The sequence below is a fragment of the Pinus tabuliformis genome, chromosome 7, assembly GCF_031772625.1.
Source record: "Pinus tabuliformis cultivar Carrire ecotype Pingquan chromosome 7, CPIR1, whole genome shotgun sequence".
Lineage (NCBI taxonomy): Eukaryota > Viridiplantae > Streptophyta > Pinopsida > Pinales > Pinaceae > Pinus > Pinus tabuliformis.
Window position 1 is genome coordinate 1,723,305,192 of NC_142293.1, and position 25,829 is coordinate 1,723,331,020.

The following is a 25,829-nucleotide window of genomic DNA, read 5'->3' on the forward strand; positions in this document are numbered from 1 at the left end:
ATGGGCATACCGAACCTCAGTAAAAACTTCAACAGGGTTCACTCCTTTCCAGCTAGTTTATGGCTTGGAAGCTGTGTTACCCATTGAATGCGAAATCCCATCACTTCAAATGGCTGTCGAATTACTCCCAGCTACTTCCGAAGAGGAGAAACATTTATTATACTTAGCTCAGTTAGATGAGACTCGACGTGACACTGCATTGGCAATCGAGACTCACGCGAAGCGAATGAAAGCTCAGTATGATAGAAATGTAACCCCTCGAAGTTTTTCGGAGGGAGACCTAGTGCTATTATATGATCAAGCTAACGATAAGCTAGGTGCTAGAAAATTCGTTCCTATGTGGCATGGACCCTACATTGTAAAGCGAAAGCTAGCAAAAGGGGCCTATGAGCTGGTAGATTTTGATGGGGACTCTTTAGGTAAACCCAGAAATGGACTTTACCTTAAGAGGTATTATGCTTAAATGATGGGTATGGAGAATGTTTAGTTAGGTTAGGTTTTCTTTCTAGCTAGTATGTTTGTTAGTTTAGATAGTGTGCTTAGCTTAGAAAGTGTGTTTTTAGTCGTTATTCTGGCTTATCTTGGTTTTACTCTTGATATTGCAGATGTCGACGCCTCTCCAAACATACATTGGATTTGCTGATGGTGCTTGTCGTAGTACACGGAATATCTCTTCCGCAGCTTAGGTTATCTATTCGCCCTCTGACGAGTTAGTTTCTATGCATGGGGTAAGCCTCGGTCAAACGACGAACAACATTGCAGAATACAGTGCAGTGGTTGAATTATTATCTGAATCTATTTCATTTGGAATTCGACGTTTGATAGTGAGGTTAGATTCTGAACTTGTTGTATTACAGCTTAATAGAGTATATGCCATTAGAAATCCTGTGTTATTAAGGTTGTTTTTGAGAGTGCGTCTCTTGGAACGTGAATTTGATTACATTGAATATCAGCATATTCCAAGGTCTTTAAATACATTAGCAGATGCAATTGCTTCTCGAATGTTGGACAGACATTTACGATAATCATGCAAGTAAATTTAAAAAACATTTCATCACATATGTTAAACAAAATGAGCCGGTAATAATGATATATATATAGATAGGAGTGTGTCAAAAAATATACATCGTCTTCGATCATAGGTTGAAAAACACCTTATGATCGGCAAAAATGATAAGTACAAAAAACCAAAAATGTCATATGTGTCTACAAAAGTGACTAGTCAATCACTGGTGGTGCTCTCTATACGAGACCACTGCCCGCGCTACCCTACACAAAAACCTCCTAAAAGGTCCTGGGACTGCGACCACATAGCGCTGAAGTCGAATGGGAATGTCATCTATGGTGGTCTCTGGTATATCCGCCGTCAGACGCTCTAGATCCTGTTCCAGCTCGGCTAAGGTCTCTGCGGCCGCATCCTGTGGGGCTGGTGCTGGTACAGCTGGTACTCTCCTCTCAAAAGCCCGGAGGTTGGCTGGACGCCTTGGACCTACATCTGCATTGTGAAAATTTGTGCTGTCAGTTTGAGGCGATATATAAAAACAAAAAAAATATATAATTTGAAAACTCGTGAAAAATGAGATACCTCTGTCGTCCCACTGTTCTCCCTGTGGAAGAACCATGTCCGGATCATTCCGAAAATCCATTCCGGCATAAGGAAAGTCTTAAATAGCAAAGACCTGGCTCTCTAGCCAGTGAAATTAACCATCAGGAAATCGAACAACTGCTGCGCCCTCATCAGGATGCCGGGCCATTACCGCAACCCATCTCGTCAACTTAGGCTCCCGAGGTGCCCCAACTGGAACTGTAAGATGCTGGGGGACCAGCATTGGAACTCTCTCTAGGGCAAAGCTCATGACTATAGGCCCATATCCAAAGGTCTTCAGTTGTCCTCTCTTTGCCCTGGTTAGTTGGCCCTTCAAATTAGCCAACACAGCATCACACCAGTTGAAAATGGTGCCGTGGAAGCATTCTATAGCCATCTGCATTTGGGACCTGGTGGCTTGGTGCAAAGCGGCCGCGCCGCAAATTCTGGTAACAGTAAAGTCTATCACCATAAGTTCAGGTCGGGATATGTACTTGATTTCTATCCCCTTCTCCTGGTTTTGATTGTTGCACCACTCTAGCCGGAGACTAGCAAGGGATTGGCCACCCGGCCTAGTCCCGAATAGAGAAAGTTGCTCGCCCCTGTTAGGCAAGCCAGTGAGAAAATATATATCGGAGGGCTCTATCTCGAGCTGGTGCTCTCCGATGTAGAAACATTGCTCCTGAATGTTCCACCTTTCAACCAGCCACTCAAGAAAAGGCACTTGGCCCCTCATGCCAGGTATGGCCCAGTATTTGTACAGTCCGCATGCTTTTAATGCATCAATGGAAGGTTGATGACCTATCGCGGCCAAATCAACATCCTCGTGCTCTCTTTCACACCAATCAAGCATGGTGTGCTCCCTGCACATCATAAAACGTCAGTTAGAATCCATAAAATTTAAAAATTTTGGTCTATTTTGGAGGTATAAGGGTTTCAATTTATGTTTTGCGGGGTATGCACCCCGGCCTTTAGGGACAGAGCGCCCGGACGTAGCTTCCCTTAAGGCCGGGTGCGTACACCCCGTAATTTTCCCATTGGGAAAATATCGGGGTACGCAGGTCAGTAGTGCATGACCTGCGTACCCCAAAGGGCGCATCTTGAAACCCCAATGCCCCCAAAAAATCAAATAAAAACTTAAAAAAGAATTCTAAACGGATGGAAAACAAGAGAGGGGTGTTGCAGAATACCTGGTGAAACGACGTTCGATTCTGACGGTCGGATTCTCCGCAATCTCCACGGGAAGTTTCTTGTCAAAAGCCCTTTTCTCAACCTCAACAGTAAAATGGTAAAAATGACATGGTAAGAAGTCTTTTTATAGGTTTTTTGGATAAATAAATGCTAGATTTGTTTATTTTTCACCATGAAAGGACATTTTCAATGAATTTTTGCCCATCTTAAACAGGTATGAGTAATGTGTTGTTTCTGTGCAGGACAAAGGGACTTTAGGGTAAATTATCATTTTTCACGTCAGAGTCATCTTTTAAGCTCTTTTCTAACTCCTAAAATATGAAAATATCGCCGAGCGTTTCTTTTACACTCGTTAAAGTGGAATTAAAAGACGGTCCCATTATAGCTCTTTTATGACCGTAAAATCAGGAAAAGATTGCCGGGTTTTTGTCGTTTCAAACTCGATACGGAAATAAAACGACGTGTCCTTGATCACTTTTTACTTTTCAGGTCAGAGACACTAATCATGAAAGTACTCCTTGGTCGCAAGATCAAGCGGTTCTCCCAGGTATTATTTTATACTTTTTCGGGCTTGGGGGACACAAATTTACGAAAAAGTTCAACCTGGAGTCTTCTTAAGTTTTTCAGACCCTTTAAAATTGAAAAACGCCGAGTTTCTCCTATACTGGGCTCGTTAAAATTTCACAGTAAAGGACCTGTTCAATTACAAACAGGAACGAACCTCTCCTTCCTAGGGTTCGAATCAAAACTAGGTTGGACTCATCCGAAGGATGAGCTTATAATCAAGCATATGTTATCCTCCTCAAGCTTGTTAAAAATAAAGAGGTACTTGCCAGAAATGGTGGGGGAAAAGAGAGAAGAATGAGCCTATTTGTTATCTTTTGTCTCAGAAGAAACTTTATTACCACTCTTGGACACGACACTTTTCATTCACCTGGGTTGGGAAATCCTTTACCTCACAGTTGATCAAACCACATTGAAAGTCTTCAGCCGGGTTCCAGGGATTAACTTTGAGTCGTTTATCACCAAGCCATCTTTTGTGTCGTTATGTGTTCAAGAGGTCTGCAAAGCAAAACTTTCATCTGCAAAATACTTGTCATCCATTTGACCATCCCTGAGTCAGTCCTTACAACAACATTTCTTCAACTTGAACAATGATTTCGTGTTGTGGGCTTGCCTGCAATGGGTCACTTTCTATCGACATCAGCACATTATCTAGAGAGATGACTTAGAAATCGTCAGTACCTTGAAGTCTGCATGCATCAATGGCAGGTTTCTCACCTTTGACGTCAGTTCACATCATTGACTTTCGATCGAAGGATTCCGTGAAATGTTCGACATCAACTCATTCATTCACATCTCATGGATTGTATTGGGTACTTTGAGAACAATTGACATTACTGGTGGTCTCTCTCACACTTGTTAACAGTTTACATCATCGACTGGTAATCAAGTGGTTTCTACCATGTTCGACATCAACTCATTTATTCGCATGGATAGAATCGTACCAATTCGGGAAGTAGAAATGAAGACCCTGGATCTAGTTTCCACCATCCAGGCTGCGAGGAGTTTTGTATTCATTATCTAAGTAGACTAATGATAAACAGATGGCTACGCCCATACTGTGTCTACAAAATTCTATGATTATGATATACTGCAAGATCATTCCTGTATCAGAGTAGTTAGTCTGTTAGTTAAAGTTTTGATCTGAGTATGGGAATGCCTATTTCAGTGATGATATAATCTTATACATGTATTTTGTGTTGAAAATTGCAGGTTCTGACCAGGCTCTCCACGAGATAATGCTTGAAATGATAAAGCGCTTCACCCTTCCTAGATAATACAAAACCCTAATCTACTACAGGCTTCGCACTTTAGGGGGCAATCTGTTACACTAAAAAATGTCACCATGACTATTTACAGTTAGTATGGCTCTATCAACAGTCATGCTATCCTCCTGGGCAAGTCTTATGCCTCTGCTCTCCATGTCAAACTCCAAAAAAGAGAGAAAGTCTTTGTAAATGTATTTATCTCTGGGTACGCAGGTTCTCTCAACCTTACCTGCGGATACGCACCTAATGTTCACAAAAGCTGCGTACTTGTACGCTCTATATGTAAAGGGGCAGGTGTGTACCCCTGTAAAGGTCAAAATGCGCAAGTTTCATCTTTAAAAAGTTACTTGTGGTCATTTCTAGAGCATTCTAGAAGGTTGTTCGACGTGTATTAAGCGCCTCCAAATGGTTCATGTACCCCTACCAAAGAGGAACTTATCCCATCAATAAGGGAGCTATCCCATCCAAAGAGGGGATTATCCCATTGATGGTGGACCTGAATAACTTCCTCTAGACCACTATAAATACAGGCATTGGGCCAGAAGGAGGGGAGGTTGGAAGCTAAACATTTCTAAGGGTAGATGCTGCTGGAATTAGGACTCCCATTTAGAAGCTTGTGAGGATAGATTGCCATCTTTGCTTGTTCTATTTGGAAGTGGGTGAGCTTTGTCAAAGTAAAGGAGAACTCTTGATGGACCCTGGGAGGGACTTGCACAACACCAAGGCTCAGGTTGTAATTGTTCCTTTTGTTTCCTATTAATGCAAATGAGTCCATTCTTCTCAATAACTTGTTATTTATGAGTTGTTTCATGTACTCCTTGGTCTATGTGTTAAATATGTTTTATTTTATGAGATTATCAAGTGCTATTTAATCGTTTGATTGTTAGTGAATGCAGGTTTCGAAGTGAAGGAGGAGCTCATCCGGATCAGTGAGGCTGGACTGCTACAACAGCATTGGACTACAGGTAGGATCTAAACACTTGATTTCTTATATAGTTAATGCATGTTTAGAGAAGGATTGCTCTTATTTGTCTTGTTTGTCACTAGAGAGTCTTAGGCTCCTAGGGAGGTTGGTTGTGTCCGCACTATCGACTCTTTCTGCCTGACACCAGTTCAGATCATTACAAGCGTCAGTATATAGATCTAGAATAAGCATAATCAAATATATAGAGATAGTTCATTTCAAACCATTTGATCCCGATCTATCCTTAGATCTTGTTTTCCATCAACTGGTGAGATCCCTCTTTAGCTCAGATCCAGATCTGCACCATAACCCAATCACAGTATTCCAGATCTAACACTTTATCAGATATTCAATAATTCAGATGATACTTTGCCAAATGATCTCCTTCCTCTTTTATAGCGTTAGTCCTTTCTCAATACCACGGTCCAAAACCATAGGATCAAAAAACTGTTGGACTAATACCATGAACCAACCATGAAAGTGTGTGAGATCAACACTTTTGGATGCAATACCATGGACCAAAACCATAGGATCAAAAACTGTCGGACTAATACCATGAACCAACCATGAAAGTGCGTGAGATCAACACTTTTGGATGCAATACCACGGGCCAAAACCATAGGATCAAAAACTATCGAACTAATACCATGAACCAACCATGAAAGTGCGTGAACTTTTCTCTTGCATGAAGGGAACTTTTCTCTGCATGAAAGTGCGTAAACGTTTCTCTACATGAAATAAACTTTTCTCTGCATAAAAGTGCATGAACATTTCTCTACATGAAATAAACTCTTCTCTGCATAAAAGTGCGTGAACTTTTCTCTACATGAAATAAACTTTTCTCTGCATAAAAGTGCGTGAACTTTTCTCTACATGGAATAAACTTTTCTCTGCATAAAAGTGCGTGAACTTTTCTCTATATGGAATAAACTTTTCTCTGCATAAAAGTGCATGAACTTTTCTCTACATGGAATAAACGTTTCTCTGCATAAAAGTGCATGAACTTTTCTCTACATGAAGGAAACTTTGTTGCACTATAATTTATCAAATAAATTTGTTGCACTATAATTTATCATTTGTGTGATTTGCCATCAAGGAAAACACTTGTCTCATAATGCCAACAATCTCCCCTTTTGGACTTGTCATACTGAGAATTTTCATCTGATATCTCTTCCGTAGATTCATCTAGATATATATAAGTGAGTTGATCTTCTATGAGTTGTTTGCCATCAAGTACAACACATGCATCATAATGCCAACAATCTCCCCCTTTGGACTTGATGGCAACAATACCAAATCACTCTCCCCCTTTGACATCAAGGGCAAAGGGCGAACCAAGATATTCTCTTTCCTAGAAAGGCATTCCGCTGTTCATACTCCCCCTGAGTACCTGCTGAAATCTCCAAATGTTCTCCCCCTTTGTATATGCCAAAGTGTACCAATCTGTCCATGCTCCCCCTGAGTACATGCCAAGTCTCTGTACTGCTGAAGTGTGTTATTCATGCTCTTCCTGACTGAAGGTAAGATCTGCAAAAAGATGTTCTTCAAGAAGAACCATGAATTATACATCATAGGAGACCTTCCTATCACCAAAAGACTCAGTACATACATCCATTTCCCAACCACTTGGGGATATACTAGAATTGACTCATTCACCCAACCAAGTGGGGATACATCAAAAGTTTACATATGACAACCAATCACATTGCATCAATCATCCCAGGCATAGTGGGGAAACCAAAATAGACCATTACATGACCTTGATAAAAAAAGATATACATGACATAGAAACGAAATATCAAGACTATGCAAACTACTATCAGCAACATCTGACAATCACTGTATATATCAGCAACCATGTTGTTCTTCTGTTCTCCTTTCTGCAGCTGATCCACCTGAAACAAAAATAGCTTGAGTACTAGAACCAAGAGCTTCTAAGGTAATGTCAACAATGCATTGTTAGAAGATTATCTGCTCCCCCTGAACCTGTGCCTGATGGTCTCTGACAGACCCATATCAGACTCTCTTCAACCAAAGTTTGGCCCACTGATTTTATTCAAACCAACATATATGCGACTGAATCCACAGAAACTAACGTATATTCACGGATACTCCTTGTGAAGCTCGTGTACAAACAATTCCAAATCAGCAACCTGTAAATGTCTTGTAGAGTATAAGTCATCAACCTATAACAAGGTATGTCTACATCAATTCATCCCTTTGAACAGAATTCAGAGTCATTCACATTATATCATGTGTGAAACCACCATAGCCATTTCATCAACATCAAGATCTACATGATCCAAGTATCATTGCTTGGGAACATCTGCATCAATCAACATATGTAAGTATCAACCTATCATCATATAGATAAGAACTCATCATCATGTCTCCAACAAAGAAACTTTGAGTAGTCATCCATGTATCAGAACTACGTATCTTGAGCTCAAGCTCATTTGGCAAAAATTCTTGATATCATCAACAGCAACAATCCTTATCCACAAGAGTGCCTGCATCATAATTGTATGATCTTTATGCATATGAAGACAGCAGCATATGAGAGACTCATCATCAAGTGAGGAAGATGTATATTCAATCTTTGTACTTCTCCTTATCCTTATGAAGATCACCATGTAAGCACCATATATGCATCATCAAAGAATCAACCATAAATCTGATCTGAAAATCTACTATGTAAGCCCAAGCATCATATGAGAATGTCAGGCCAGGGTAACTCGAGAATGAGCGGAAGAAAAACTGATATCTCATTTCATTAGAGAACTATTGATTATATACAAGAAGGAGACAGAACAGTTCATCTTCTTGATGACTGTTCACGTTCCAGTTCACCCATCTGTTGAGGATTAGGTGTCAACATTCCCCCCCTTAATCTGAAGGGATGTTGGTGAGTCCAAGCATCGTTCTGAATCTTTCAAGCTTTTCTCTTCTAAGCGCTTTGGTGAAGATGTCTGCAATTTGCTCGTTTGTGGAACAATGATGGAGATGGATTGTTTTGGCCTCAACATGATGTCAGATCAGATGATATTTAGTATTGATGTGCTTAGTACGATCATGGAACTTTGGGTTCTTGGCCAACTTTATTGCAGAGGTGTTATCAATCATGAGTGGAGTTGATTGTATTTGTTTTACCTGCAAATCTTCAAGAATTTTCCTGAGCCACACAATTTCTTTCGTTGCTTCAGCTGCTGCCACGTATTCTGCTTCTGTTATGGAATCTGCTGGTACTGATTGTTTGCGTGATCTCCAGGAGACAGCTCCTGATCCAAGACTCATAGCATATCCTGAAGTAGATACCCCAGTTTCTTTGTCTCCATCGAAGTCTGAATCAGAGTATCCAATCAAGTTGAAGTCGTCCACCTGTGTATACTTGATTCCAAGGTCTTGAGTTCCCTTCAAGTACCTTAGAACTCTTTTTGCAGCAGACCAATGTCCCTCACAAGGCTTTTGCATAAACCTGGAGAGGATTCCAACAACAAATGAAATGTCTGGTCTGGTAGTAGTGAGGTAGATGAGACTTCCTACAAGCTGTCTATACTTTGTTGCATCCTCAAATTCCTTTCCTTCAATAGATGTGAGCTTCAAGTTTTGTTCCATTGGAGTAGAAAGAGGATTGCACTCTATCATGCCAAATCTGTTTAACAAATCTCCAATGTATTTCTTTTGAGAAAGAAATATGGATTTTGGATGTTGGGTTACTTCAATGCCAAGATAGTAATGAACATAGCCCAAATCAGTCATTTCAAAACTTTTTCCTAATTCTTTCTTTATGGATGCAATATAGCTTTCATTGTTCCCTGTCATTAAAAGATCATCTACATATACCACAAGATATACAACTGTTTTGCCAACTTTCTTGACAAATAAAGTTGCATCATCAAGATCAAAATGTTTGAAGTTGAGTTTCAGAAGATGCTCAGTTAGTTTTTCATACCAGGCTCGTGGTGCTTATTTGAGGCCATACAAGGACTTCACAAGTTTGCATACTTTGTGTTCATGTCCTTTCACAGCAAATCCTTCAGGCTGGGACATAAAAACATTCTCTTTTAGATCTCCATTCAAGAATGCATTTTTTACATCCATTTGATGGACTTTCCAACCGTTCTGAGCAGCTAGTGCAAAGAGTGTCCGGATGGTGGCCCATTTTGCCGTGGGGGAAAAAGTTTCCTCATAATCAACCCCTTCCTTCTGTGCAAAACCTTTTGCCACAAGCCTAGCTTTGTGCTTGTCAAGTGAGCCATCAACTTTGTACTTGTTCTTGTAGACCCACTTGCAGCCAATTGGTTTGGTTCCAAATGGAGGATCAACCAGCTTCCAAGTGCCATTCTTTATGAGGGCATCATACTCCTTCTGCATCACTTCTTTCCATTCATCATGAGAAGCAGCTTCTTTGAAGGAAGTTGGTTCAAAATCTGTAGACAAGTTCAATTCACAATCATAAGTAACATCCATATCAACAGGTGAATTAGAGTTATCTACATCACCTCCATCTTGTCGGTTTGTATTTCTGGTTCCTGTTTTTCCAATTTCATCAGGATGAACACTTTCAAGTGTCTTTGTCAGCCACTTTGGGGGACCTTTCTGAGATGGTCCAGGATGCTCTGTTGATTGAGTTGGGACTGAATCAAGATTAAGTCTCCTAATTCTATCAATTACATCACTTAAAGCATCATCCGTTGTTGGAGTGTCATGCAGGGGAGATTGTTCTTCAGAAGAAGAAGATTCCACATGTTGATCTAGTATAGGAATCCCCCCTTCAAGATGTGGAATCTGATTATCAAACTCTTGAAATGATTTCAGTTTTGTGAATCTATCCAAGCGATCAAGTTGCCGCTCAACAACACTGTCAGATTTGGATGATTCAAGAAAAATGACATCTCTAGATATAATAAACTTTTTATTTACTTCATCATAGAGACGGTATGATTTAGAGGTGTTTGAATACCCCAGGAAGATACACTTACGACTTCTAGCACCAAGTTTGTTTCTATGTACCTTTGGTATTAAAGCATAACAGGTGGAACCAAAAATCTTGAGATGTTTTACCGAAGGAACATGTCCATACCACAATTCATAAGGAGTCTTGTTTCTTATAGCACTAGATGGACATCTATTCTTTATATATGCAGCACATAGAACAGCATCAGCCCAAAACATTCTCTTTACATTTTTGAAGAAAAGCATGGATTGTACCATATTCAAGATTGTTCTATTCATTCTTTCTGCTACACCATTCTGTTGGGGATTATAAGGCACAGTTGTTTGATGTTTGATCCCATGTTGGCGAAGATAGTTTTCAAATTCATTTGATGTATATTCTTTTCCATTATCAGTGCGAATAGACCCAATATGAGATTGTGCATCATTTTCAATCCACTTATGAAAATTCTTGAATGTTTGAAAAGCATCAGATTTGTTCTTCAATAAATAAACCCAACACATTCTGGTGTAATCATCAATAAATGTCATGATATATTTATTTCCATTTGCAGAAGGAACAGGCATTGGACCACATAAATCTGAATGAATGAGTTCAAGCTTCCTATGTGCTCTTGAATGTGAATCATGAAAAGACTGTTTGCTATGCTTTCCTAGAATGCAAGCATCACATTGCTTATGTTTTCTAGGAATTGTAGGCAAACCAGAAACACCATTTTTCTTCAACAAGCGGAGACTATCATAGTTTAAATGTCCAAATCTAGCATGCCATAATAAACTTGATGGAAGTGTACCTTCTTCATGATGAGAAATATATGAGAAATGTTGTGCATGAGTAGAGGTTCCTTGCAGTTTAAGAAGTCTTTCTTCTTCTATACCCCTCATGACAAGTGAGTGGTCAGATGCCTTTCTTACCTCAAGCTTTCCATCAAACATATGAATGGAGTGACCTTGTTGGCGGATGTGGACCAAGGACATCAAGTTTCTCTTGAGCTGTGGGAGATATAGAACATGATCCAGAAGAAAGTCTGGAAGACCAGGCAGTTTAAGCCTGATTGTGCCAAGCCCTGATGGCTTGATTTTTGACTGATCTGCAAAGTATACTGCTCCATCAACATTGTCAGTGAAATCTTCAAAAAAATCTTTCCTATGATTCATATGACAGGTTGCTCCTGAATCAAGCAACCAATCATTTTTCGAAGAAGCAAGTGAAGCATTAAACAAATCTTCATTTACTCCAATGTTACATTGTGCCTCAATATAGTGAGCGGATTCAGGTGCTTTACCTTTGTCTGTGTCATCAGTTTTACCTTTCTGGTGATTTCTTCTCTGCTCAATTTTGTCCCATGGTAGCTTGCATGTAGAAGCATCATGTGATCCATTTCGTTTGCAGCGAGTGCAATGCAGATCTGCCTTTTCTGCATGAGATTGTCTGCCCCCCTTGCCTCTGAAGTATCTTCCTCTTCCTCTTCGTCCACCTCTTCCTCTTGTAGAATCTTGAACAGGATGCTTTTCTTTATGAGCAAGGCAAACAGTCTCTTCAGAAGATTCAGGGACTGTCTTCTTTCCAAAGGCTTTCTCTCTTTCAGCAAACTTTTTAACAAGAGAGTCAAAGGTTATATCTTTAAGATTTCCATTTGCTTGTAATGACTCAAGATAATTGGAGTAGGTAGGATAGAGTGCTTTGAGAAAGGTAATAAGAGAGATATCCAGCTCAACCTTAGTGGATTTAATATCATGCATTATAGACTTTATTTTAGATGCAAGAGCAAGAGGATCATTATTTTTCAGTTCAAGAGTGAAGAGTTTAATCATGATCTGAACAACTTCAAGTGCAGAATGTGTATCATAGAGTTCTTTCAGCTTTTGTAAAGCTTCAAAGGCAATGGAATAGGATGAAATATGATGACTTACTTCTTCATTTACAGATGCTGCGATCAATGCATAGGCTTTGCTGTTCTTGTTTTCCCAAATGACAAGTTCTTTATCTGATGTAGGCTGCACAGGGTCTTTGTCTTCTTCTCCGACACACACTCCTTTCCACAACTCATTGTAGATGAGGGTGTGTTTTACCATCCGAGACCATTCAGAATAGTTCTCCTTGCCAGTGAGAACTATTCCGACCATAGAGATGATTGAATGCATTCTGTAAAAATTACTTCTGCTGATAAAAAAAACCTTACGTTATAGCCTTCAAATCCTTCTGATATTTGCTAAAAGCATCAGCATTTCATTGTACATATCACTGCAATACTACTATGTTTTGAAAAAATGCGCAAGGGATCACTTCAATATATCACTTCAATGTATTAATATATCACTTCAATATATCAATTTATCATGCAACACTACAAATGTTTTGATATATAAAACACTCTGACTGATATAACTTGAATGCTTTGAAAACTGCCTTGAATGATATATGTATAAACACTTTGAAAAGACAGTGCATAACCATGGACAGTGCGCATTTAAATGAAAAAAAATGCTAACTGCGGAGTTAAAAGTGTCAGATTGCAGAGACAGTATGCATTTCCTCCTCTTGCGCCGATGATACCATTCACCATATAGTATTATCACACCTCTGTATATTGACCAGACTTTTTAAAAGAGAGAAAAAATATTATTCAGTCCATCTTCTTGCAATACATCATCTTTTTTTTTTTTTGTTCTTTCCTTCCATCCATTTCTGGGAATAAAAATGGCGAATGATGAATGGAAACAAGCTATTAAAGATATTAAATATTCAGAAACATTCTACAACGATACTCCTCCCTACGAGTACAGGCAGGTTATGCTTCCGAAAGTTATTCTTGAAAATTTCCCGCTAATCAGAATGCTGAAAGAACATGAGTGGAGAGCAATGGGAGTTGAACAGTCACCTACATGGGTGCACTATGCTAATCGTGATGGAGATGTCATGCTGTTCTGATGGCCTTGCCGAGACAATGAGAGCGACGGCGAGAATGAAAATGAAGATAAGTGGAAAAAAGCTATTCCAAGGATTCACTATTCAAATAAATATTTCGATGATAAATACGAGTACATGGATGTCATTCTTCCTCCCATTATCGCAGAAAAATTTCTGTTAGTCAGACTTCTGGGAGAGAATGAATGGAGAGCAATGGGAGTTCAGCAGTCATGTGGGTGGCTACACTATGCAATTTATCCTCCGGCTTTCTGTATCTTCAAATCAACAAATTGATATAAAGACTCGAGGGTTCTCGTATCGGCTCTGTGAAGAGCGCTAATATAAACCCGATGGAAGAAGACGACGATTTTGGAGATCTGTATGAGGACGCTTTAGAGGAAAATTTTAGTTTTCCACCAAATCCCATGCCCGTGAGATCTCAGGTCACTTATGAACAAGATTTCGATGACGAGGAGGTTACAGTGAGAATTGAGTGAGATAAGAGATAGGTGCCGAGAGGAATCGCGGAGTGTGATACCAAGAAGGGAGGATTCAAGGCGGTATTGGGACCATCCCTGGCTTTTCCTTGTGTATACGTTGTGGAGAGGTAACAAAAACGGATGCGCAGAGAATCAATGTCAGAGCCAGGCAGAGGCAGAGCAGGTGTGGCAGATGCAGGTCAGAGCACTAGCAGAGGCAGAGGAGTTACAAGGCACGCCAGAAAAAGGGACCTGGGACCTGTGCTCTGATACCATGTCAGGCCAGGGTAACTCCAGAATGAGCGGAAGAAAAAATGATATCTCATTTCATTAGAGAACTATTGATGATATACAAGAAGGAGACGGAACAGTTCATCTTCTTGATGACTGTTCACGTTCCAGTTCACCCATCCGTTGAGGATTAGGTGCCAACAGAGAATTTATCATAGACAACTCACAACCACATCATAGAAAGATATATCATTTAGCCATATAAACATCATCACCAAGGCTATTAACCATAATGCCAACAATGCATTATTAAAGGCATATGCTCCCCTTCAACCTGTGCCATTTGTTAGATTTGATCATGCATATATCAACAATAAGCATCAATACATCATCATCAAGTTAGGATCAAAACATTTCTAGACATCAAAACATTTCCACACATCCTCAGCGGACTGTAACTATTAACCAATAGAGCAAATAATGGACTGAATCATATCAGACCCTTTTTTCTGAGCCTGTCCCCACTACTTTTCCTCAGACTGACATATACACGACTTTGTAGTGTCTAATTCACGTATATATGTGACTTCCCTTTATGGAACTTGCGTATGAGATTCAGGATACTGAAGTTTTATACTTTCAGCTCCCTCTGAGTCTGTTATGTCTGTGTTGTGTTGTATCTGAGTACATTGTGCTGTGCCACATCTGTCTGACTGTACTTCTTCTTCCATATCTTCAAGTGTGATGATGTTTTCTCCTTTTGGTGTGATGTCCGTCCTTTGTTCCTTCATTCCTTTGCTATATGTCCAAGCTTGTTACGTGCATAACATCTTACATGTTTCATATTCCTCCTGTAGCAATTAGCAGCTTTGTGACCAAACATATTGCAAGAAAAACAATATCCATTGAAGTACCTGGAATGTGATGATCTTTCTGTGTGATGATCTTGAACCATCCTTCTTTTGCATCTAGCTGCAACATGTCCAAAATTATGACATTCATAACATTCAATATTATTCATCTGAGTAAATGGCCGACCATAGTTAGGAGTAAGATATTTTCTTTGAGAAGTCTCTTTCCTTGATTGTTGATGGGGTTGACCTTTCATCTCTTTGTTGATCATTTTAGATTTCTCTATAGAGTTCCTTGCCTCACCTTGTGAACTAGATTCACCTTCAACAGATTCATGAAAACCAAGACCAGTCTTGATAGCAGGAGACCTTTTACTACTAAGAATATCATCCAAGGCTTTAGTACTATCTTGAAATTGTAATAGTTTATCCTTTTCTTCTAATTTACCTTTCAAGATATTTACCTCAACTTGAAGTTGTTCTTCCTTTTCTAGACATTGCTTCTTCATGTCTTCTTCAGCTTTCCTTCCTTCTTCCAACTGATTCCTCAGTTTGAGAATCTCCTTTTCTTGTTCTTCATTCACATTCTGCTGCATTTGACGAATTCTGAAGGCACATTCCAGTTGAGATTTTAAGCTGATAACTTCGTTTTCCTGTTTTTCAACAGCTTGGAGTAGATCTTTATTATGCTTCTTTGATTCTTCAAGATCTTCCTTTAGCGAGCGGATTGTGGCTTCAAGACTTTCATAGTAACTGGATCTATCTCTGAGTTTCTTGATGGTTGTGCTTCTTTCATTGACTTCATCTCTTAATGATGTCACTTCACCCTGCAACTTTTGACATTGATTTTCCTTGTCCTTGAGTAACTTTCTTACCTTGTTTCCTTCCTCTAATTGAGCTTTTAGTTTGGTAACTTCTTCTTTGAAAGCACATTCCCTTTTGTTCAATAGATCTTGTTGATCCTTAATTTTGTCTGTAAGCCTTCTAAATACTGCCTCTATTTGATACTTTTCTTGCTCACCCATAAAAGCAAATTCAGTTGCTTCACTATCACTTTCATCTTTTCCAAATGGATAGATAGCTGGAACATCAGAGGAGACCAAATTCATACCTGATAGTTCATCTTCATTCTGAAATGATTCTGAATCTGATTCTAAATCTGAAGAGCTTCTTATACCTAATCCCCAGTCGATTCTCCCACTGTCATAGTTCTTCTGAGATGTCTTCTTCTTCTTAGGTGCTTTCTCCTTAAGCTTCTTTCCCATAGTTCCACGGATCTCCTTCAAGCGATCAAGCTTCTACCAAAGGACCTGCTCTGATACCAATTGTTGGAAATAATACTGAGAGGGGGGGGTGAATCAGTATTATCACATCAATAAAACTTTTTCATTTCCATATTCAGATTCATATATGCTACTTCCACAACTTCTTATGATTCAATTAGTTGATCCTTAATGAGTGCATTAGAACATTATCAACCATATTAACAGTAAACAGGTGCAGTAAAAATAGAACAGATCATCACACATAAACCACACACATGAACACATGATATAAGGTGGAAACCCAATGTGGGAGAAAACCACCTGCTGCAAGTCATCTCAATCTTCTTCTTAATAAGAAAATCCTTTTACAATATTTCTTTATTGGTGCAGTCTTATACTAGTACACAGGCTTCTACCTGCAGAGAGCTACAACCCTCTCTGGTTCTCCAGTCTCTCCTGGAAGGGAGCTACAACCCCCATAGTTCTTGTACTAGCCGATCCATTTACTAGTACGCAGGCTGCTACCTACTACAATGCTCCAAAGTTTTCAACTGCTACTGGAAGGGAGCTACCACCCCCTTAGCTCTTGTACTAGCTAAGATACTAGTACGTAGGTGCCGCCCTACAATCTTCTCTCCTCCGGGTACCACGTTTCATACATTTTCATACTAGATACTCCTGAAGCACAACACATAATCTGAAAGGCCACGTTTCATCCAATTTTCATACTGGACCCATTAATATCATTGAAGCACATAATCAATCAATCTTCTGAATCACCCAAACACCAGATCAATACATATACAAGGATAATATATGTGTTAGCACCCAGATCTAGTCCATCAGATCACATAAATATGAGTCATTATGATCCTGATCCAATATTAGTTCTCATCCATCAATACTGAAGCTAAACACAATCAACCAAACAGGATATGCAGAATACTGACACCTTTAAACTATCATCAGAACCCATCAACAACCAGAACCACCTATGACTTCAAATATCATAGCTCAAATTGTATACGCTACTACAATGAACCAAACCTGCATACATACGTGCTTACACCAAAGCCAACCCGCATACAGATCTATAAATATTCAAACATGACTTGCAGTGATTTCAAACTCAAGTTATACCCAGTTCAGATCATTACAAGCATCAATATACAGATCTAGAATAAGCATAATCAAATATATAGGGATAGTTCATTTCAAACCATTTGATCCCGATCTATCCTTAGATCTTGTTTTCCATCAACCAGTGAGATCCCTCTTTAGCTCAGATCCAGATCTGCACCATAACCCAATCACAGTATTCTAGATCTATCACTTTATCAGATATTCAATAATTCAGATGATACTTTGCCAAATGATCTCCTTCCTCTTTTATAGCCTTAGTCCTTTCTCAATACCACGGTCCAAAACCATAGGATCAAAAAAATGTTGGACTAATACCATGAACCAACCATGAAAGTGCGTGAGATCAACACTTTTGGATGCAATACCACGGACCAAAACCATAGGATCAAAAACTGTCGGACTAATACCATGAACCAACCATGAAAGTGCGTGAGATCAACACTTTTGGATGCAATACCACGAGCCAAAACCATAGGATCAAAAACTGTCGAACTAATACCATGAACCAACCATGAAAGTGCGTGAACTTTTCTCTTGCATGAAGGGAACGTTTCTCTACATGAAAGTGCGTAAACTTTTCTCTACATGAAATAAACTTTTCTCTGCATAAAAGTGCGTGAACATTTCTCTACATGAAATAAACTCTTCTCTGCATAAAAGTGCGTGAACGTTTCTCTACATGAAATAAACTTTTCTCTGCATAAAAGTGCGTGAACTTTTCTCTACATGGAATAAACTTTTCTCTGCATAAAAGTGCCTGAACGTTTCTCTATATGGAATAAACTTTTCTCTGCATAAAAGTGCGTGAACTTTTCTCTACATGGAATAAACTTTTCTCTGCATAAAAGTGCGTGAACTTTTCTCTACATGAAGGAAACTTTGTTGCACTATAATTTATGAAATAAATTTGCTGCACTATAATTTATCATTTGTGTGATTTGCCGTCAAGGACAACACTTGTCTCATAATGCCAACAATCTCCCCCTTTGGACTTGTCATACTGAGAATTGTCATCTGATATCTCTTCCGTAGATTCATCTAGATATATATAAGTGAGTTGATCTTCTATGAGTTGTTTGCCATCAAGTACAACACATGCATCATAATGCCAACATAAAAGTGCATGAACTTTTCTCTACATGGAGTAAACTTTTCTCTGCATAAAAGTGCGTGAACTTTTCTCTACATGGAATAAACGTTTCTCTGCATAAAAGTGCGTGAAATTTTCTCTACAGGGAATAAACTTTTCTCTGCATAAAAGTGTGTGAACTTTTCTCTACATGAAGGAAACTTTGTTGCACTATAATTTATCAAATAAATTTGTTGCACTATAATTTATCATTTGTGTGATTTGCCATCAAGGACAACACTTGTCTCATAATGCCAACAATCTCCCCCTTTGGACTTGTCATACTGAGAATTGTCATCTGATATCTCTTCCGTAGATTCATCTAGATATAAATAAGAGAGATGTTCTTTTATGAGTGGGTTGCCATCAAGTACAACACATGCATCATAATGCCAACATTCTCCCCCTTTGGACTTGATGGCAACAACACCAAATCACTCTCCCCCTTTGACATCAAGGGCAAAGGGTGGACCAAGATATTCTCTTCCTTTGCTGAACATTCCGCTGTCCATACTCCCCTGAGTGCCTGCTGAAATTTCTGAATGAGATCCCCCTTTGTATATGCCAAGGTGTACCTATCTGTCCATGCTCCCCCTGAGTACATGTTGAGTCTCTGCTCTGCTGAAGTGTGTTGTTCATGCTCCCCCTGTCTATAAGCAAGTTCTGCAAAAAGATGTTTTACAAGAAGAACATGACTCTATCATAAATGACCTTCCTATCACCAAGGACTCATACATACATCCATTTCCCAACCAAGTGGGGATATACTAGAATTGACTCATCCACCCAACCAAGTGGGGATACATCAAAAGATAAAACAAGAACATTACATCTTCATCCCAGGCATAGAGGGGAAACCAACATAGGCCGTTACATGACCTTGATATGACTGAAATATTTCATCAAATGACTACAATAGATAGAGACACACTATTACATCATGAGTCTTGATATGACCTTTACATCGAATGATTTACATGACATTTATAACAGAGACCAAACACCTAAATAAGATCATGATATACATCAGCAACAACACTGAATGATCTGCTCCATAGCATCTGTCACCAGCAACTTGTATTAGTGCATGAATCATCAAGGTATGTCCGTATCAACTCATCCTTTTGAACAGAATTCTGTATATACAGGATCATTCTATCATATGTGAGAAACACCATAGCCATCCAGATCTGCATGGACCAAGTATCATCAATTGGGAATATCAATCAACATATGTACGAAACAACCTATCATCATAAAGGTAAGAACTCATCATCATCAAGTCTCCAACAATGCAACTTTGAATAATCATCCATGTATCCAGCCAACAATCCTCATCCATATATGTGCCAAGAACAATAGGAATCTTGCATCATAACTGTAATATATGATCTTTATGCATATGATGACAATAACATATGAGTGACTCATCATCAAGTAAAGAAGATGTGAATTCAAGCTAAGTACTTCTCCTTATCCTTATGAAGATCACCATGTAAGCACCATTAGAGGATCAACCACAAATCTGATCTAAATATCAACTATGTAACCCCAAGAATCATCTGAACAACTCATAACCATATCATAGAAAGATGAATCATTTATCCATATAAGCATCATTACCAAGGACTATTAACCATAATGCCAACAATGCATTAAAAGCATATGCTCCCCCTAAACCTGTGCCATCTTGTTTACTGTCAGATCTGATCATTCATATCAGCATGAAGTATCAATACATCATCATTATCAAGTTAGAAACAAAACACTTCTAACCATCAAGTCATTTCCACACATCATCAGCAAATTGTAACCATTATCAAACAACGCAAATAATAAACCGAACCATGACTGATCCTTTCCCTAAACCTGTCCCTACTGCCTTTTCTCAAACAATCATATACGCGACTATGCCATAACCAACTCGCGTATATACGTGACTTCCCTTTAAGAAACTTGCGTATGAGATTTAGGACACTGAAGTTTTACACTTCCAGCTCCCTCTAATTCTGTTATGTCTGTATGTTGTGCTGTGCCGCCTCTTTCTGACTGTACTTCTTTCTTCTTCCACATCTTCAAGTGTGATTATGATGTTTTCTCCTTCTGGTATGGTGCCCATACTTTGTTCTTGCATTCCTTAGCTATCTGTCCAAGCTTGTTACATGCATAACATCTTACATGTTTCATATTCCTCCTGTAGCAATCAGCAGCTTTGTGACCAAACAAATTGCAAGAAAAACAATATCCATTGAAGTACCTGGAATGTGATGATCTTTCGGTGTGATAATCTTGAACCATCCTTCTTCTGCATCTAGCTGCAACATGTCCAAGATTATGACATTCATAACATTCAATATGATTCATCTGCGTAAATGGCCAACCATAGTTAGGAGTAAGATATTTTCTTTGAGGAGTCTCTTTCCTTGATTGTTGATGGGGTTGACCTTTCATCTCCTTGTTGATCATTTTAGATTTCTCTTTAGAGTTCCTTGCCTCACCTTGTGAACTAGATTCACCTTCAACAGATTCATGAAAACCAAGACCAGTCTTGATAGCAGGAGATCTTTGACTACTAAGAATATCATCCAAGGCTTTAGTACTATCTTGAAATCGTAATAGTTTATCCTTTTCTTCTAATTTACCTTTCAAGATATTTACCTCAACTTGAAGTTGTTCCTCCTTTTCTAGACATTGCTTCTTCATGTCTTCTTCAACTTTCCTTCCTTCTTCCAACTGATGCCTTAGTTTGAGAATCTCCTTTTCTTGTTCTTCATTCAGATCCTGCTGCATTTGACGAGTTCTGAAGGCACATTCCAGTTGAGATTTTAAGCTGATATCTTCGTTTACCTATTTTTCAATAGCTTGGAGTAGATCTTTATTCTGCTTCTTTGATTCTTCAAGATCTTCCTTTAGCGAGTGGATTGTGGCTTCAAGACTTTCATAGTAACTGGATCTATCTCTGAGTTTCTTGATGGTTGTGCTTCTTTCATTGACTTCATCTCTTAATGATGTCACTTCACCCTGCAACTTTTGACATTGATTTTCCTTGTCCTTGAGTAACTTTCTTACCTTGTTTCCTTCCTCTGATTGAGCTTTTAGTTTGGTAACTTCTTCTTTGAAAGCACATTCCCTTTTGTTCAATAGATCTTGTTGATATTTAATTTTGTCTGTAAGCCTTCTAAATACTTCCTCTATTTGATACTTTTCTTTCTCACCCATAAAAGCAAATTCAGTTGCTTCACTATCACTTTCATCTTTTCCAAATGGATAGATAGCTGGAACATCATAGGATAGCAAATTCATACCTGATAGTTCATCTTCATTCTGAAATGATTCTGAATCTGAAGAGCTTCTTATACCTAATCCCCAATCGATTCTCCCACTGTCATAGTTCTTCTGAGGTGTCTTCTTCTTCTTAGGTGCTTTCTTCTTAAGATTCTTTCCCACAGTTCCACGGATCTCCTTCAAGCGATCAAGCTTCTACCAAAGGACCTGCTCTGATACCAATTGTTGGAAATAATACTGAGAGGGGGGGGTGAATCAGTATTATCACATCAATAAAACTTTCTCATTTCCATATTCAGATTCATATATGCTACTTCCACAACTTCTTATGATTCAGTTAGTTGATCCTTAATGAGTGCATTAGAACATTATCAACCATATTAACAGTAAACAGGTGCAGTAAAATAGAACAGATCATCACACATAAGCCACACACACGAACACCATGATATAAGGTGGAAACCCAATGTGGGAGAAAACCACCTGCTGCAAGTCATCTCAATCTTCTTCTTAATAAGGAAATCCTTTTACAATATTTATGTACTGGTGCAGTCTTATACCAGTACGCAGGCTTCTACCTGCAGAGAGCTACAACCCTCTCTTGTTCTCCAGTCTCTCCTGGAAGGGAGCTACAACCCCCATAGTTCTTGTACTAGCTGATCCATTTACTAGTATGCAGGCTGCTACCTGCTACAATGCTCCAAAGTTTTCAACTGCTACTGGAAGGGAGCTACTACCACCTTAGCTCTTGTACTAGCTAAGATACTAGTACGTAGGCGCCGACCTACAATCGTCTCTCCTCCAGGTACCACGTTTCATACATTTTCATACTGGATACTCCTGAAGCACAACACATAATCTGAAAGGCCACGTTTCATCCAATTTTCATACTGGACCCATTAATATCATTGAAGCACATAATCAATCAATCTTCTGAATCATCCAAACACTAGATCAATGCGGATAATATATGTGTTAACACCGAGATCTAGTCCATCAGATCACACAAATATGAGTCATTATGATCCTGATCCAATATTAGTTCTCATCCATCAATACTGAAGCTAAACACAATCAACCAAACAGGATATGCAGAATACTGACACCTTTAAACTATCATCAGAACCCATCAACAACCAGAACCACCTATGACTTCAAATATCATAGCTCAAATTGTATACACTACTACAATGAACCAAACCTGCATATATACGGGCTTACACCAAAGCCAACCCACGTACAGATCTGTAAATATTCAAACATGACTTGCAGCGATTTCAAACTTAAGTTATACCCAATTCAGATCATTTTTCAATATACAGATCTAGAATAAGCATAATCAAATATATAAAGATAGTTCATTTCAAACCATTTGATCCCGATCTATCCTTAGATCTTGTTCTCCATCAACCGGTGAGATCCCTCTTTAGCTTAGATCCAGATCTGCACCATAACCCAATCACAGTATTCCAAATCTAGCACTTTATCAGATATTCAATAATTCAGATGATGCTTTTCCAAATGATCTCCTTCCTCTTTTATAGCCTTAGTCCTTTCTCAATACCACGGTCCAAAACCATAGGATCAAAAAAACTGTTGGACTAATACCATGAACCAACCATGAAAGTGCGTGAGATCAACACTTTTGGATGCAATACCACGGACCAAAACCATAGGATCAAAAACTGTCAGACTAATACCATGAACCAACCATGAAAGTGCGTGAGATCAACACTTTTGGATGCAATACCACTGACCAAAACCATAGGATCAAAAACTGTCAGACTAATACCATGAACCAAACATGAAAGTGTGTGAACTTTTCTCTTGCTTGAAGGGAACGTTTCTCTCCATGAAAGTGCGTAAACTTTTCTCTACATGAAATAAACTTTTCTCTGCATAAACGTGCGTGAACATTTCTCTACATGAAATAAACTCTTCTCTGCATAAAAGTGCGTGAACTTTTCTCTACATGAAATAAACTTTTCTCTGCATAAAAGTGCGTGAACTTTTCTCTACATGGAGTAAACTTTTCTCTGCATAAAAGTGCGTGAACTTTTCTCTACATGGAATAAACGTTTCTCTGCATAAAAGTGCGTGAACGTTTCTCTACATGGAATAAACTTTTCTCTGCATAAAAGTGCGTGAACTTTTCTCTACATGGAGTAAAATTTTCTCTGCATAAAAGTGCGTGAACTTTTCTCTACATGGAATAAACTTTTCTCTGCATAAAAGTGCGTGAACTTTTCTCTACATGGAATAAACTTTTCTCTGCATAAAAGTGCGTGAAATTTTCTCTACATGAAGGAAACTTTGTTGCACTATAATTTATCAAATAAATTTGCTGCACTATAATTTATCATTTGTGTGATTTTCCATCAAGGACAACACTTGTTTCATAATGCCAACAATCTCCCCCTTTGGACTTGTCATACTGAGAATTGTCATCTAATATCTCTTCCGTAGATTCATCTAGATATAAATAAGAGAGATGTTCTTTTATGAGTGGGTTGCCATCAAGTACAACACATGCATCATAATGCCAATAGTAATGCTTAAGGTACAACCCGTTACGAGGTTGCGCTAGTGGAATCCTGTCATAATCCATTAACTCGTAGGCTCCTTTTGCGAACACTTGCTTAACAATATAGGGGCCCATCCACAAAGACTTGAACTTACCTACTCCCAATTTATTGGATTCCTGGTCATAAAGTAAGACCAAGTCACCTTCTAAGAAGACACGGGGTTTGAAATTCTTGCCGAACTACACCTTGACTCGTTTCTTATGGGCTTCGTTAGCCAAAGCGGCATCATGACAGGTTTCATCCAATTGGATTAGTTCTAAGAAACGAGCCTCCTCTTCTGAAGTTCCAGGGAGAAGGTCAACTGCAAGTTTGAGGGACGAGATTTCACACTGAACTGGTAAGATTGCTTCTAGGCCATACACAAGTTGAAAAGGTGTGAACCTGGTTGCATTCCTTACCGATGTTCGGTATGCCCACAAGGTTGAGTACAGGATCAGGTGCCAACTCCTTTTGTGGACCCCAATCATCCTTTGCAACATTCGCTTCAGGACCTTGTTGATTACTTCAACTTGTCCGTTGGCTTGCGGGTAATATGGAGTAGAGCTGTCATGGGACAACCCTAATTTGGCAGCCAATTCAACCATCATATTATTGTGAAAATGCGATCCATGATCTGTAACTATGGGCTGTGGAACGCCGAATCTGGTGACTACATGATTGAAAAAAGAAAAGGGCAGTTGTTTCACTAGTGTTATCTAATGTAGGCATCGCCTCGGCCCATTTGGTAAAATAGTCTATAGCGACTATGATATACCCATGCCCCCCGGTCGAGGTGGGGTTACATGTCATGAAATCAATGCCCCATTTGGTGAATGGCCCAACAGTAACTATCGGTTGCAGAGGTGTGGGTGGTTTTCTTATTTTGCTATCGAAAATTTTACATGCATGGCAACTTCTGACTGCGGTTATGCAATCTTTGAACATTGTTGGCCAGAAGTATCCTGCTCGTAAAAATTTTTGCGCCATAGCGTAACCAGATTGATGCCCCCCACACGCACCTGAATGGCAATCATTCAGGAATTTTCGGCCTCCTCATGGGTGAGACACCTCCTCAGAATTTTATCGACACCACGACGATAAAGTGTATCACCGACAATCATGTAGTCTTTTGATTGGTATCGAATACGTTTTTGTTCCGAGCGAGAGGTATTAGACCTATATTTTTGGGTTTGGAGATAGATGATTATATCTCCATACCACGGATTGCTTGAAGATATCAGAAACAAAGATTCGTCCACGATGGTTTCTTCAGATGTTTCATCGTCGGACGACGATGGGAGATCGCATAGTAATTCCGTGAAACCAGGGATTTCTTTGATTTGGATTTTACAAATTCCAAATCAAACTCTTGAAGAATTGCTATCCATTTTGAATATTTTCCCCCCAGCAACTGTCGCGACAATATATAAGTCATGGGGTTGT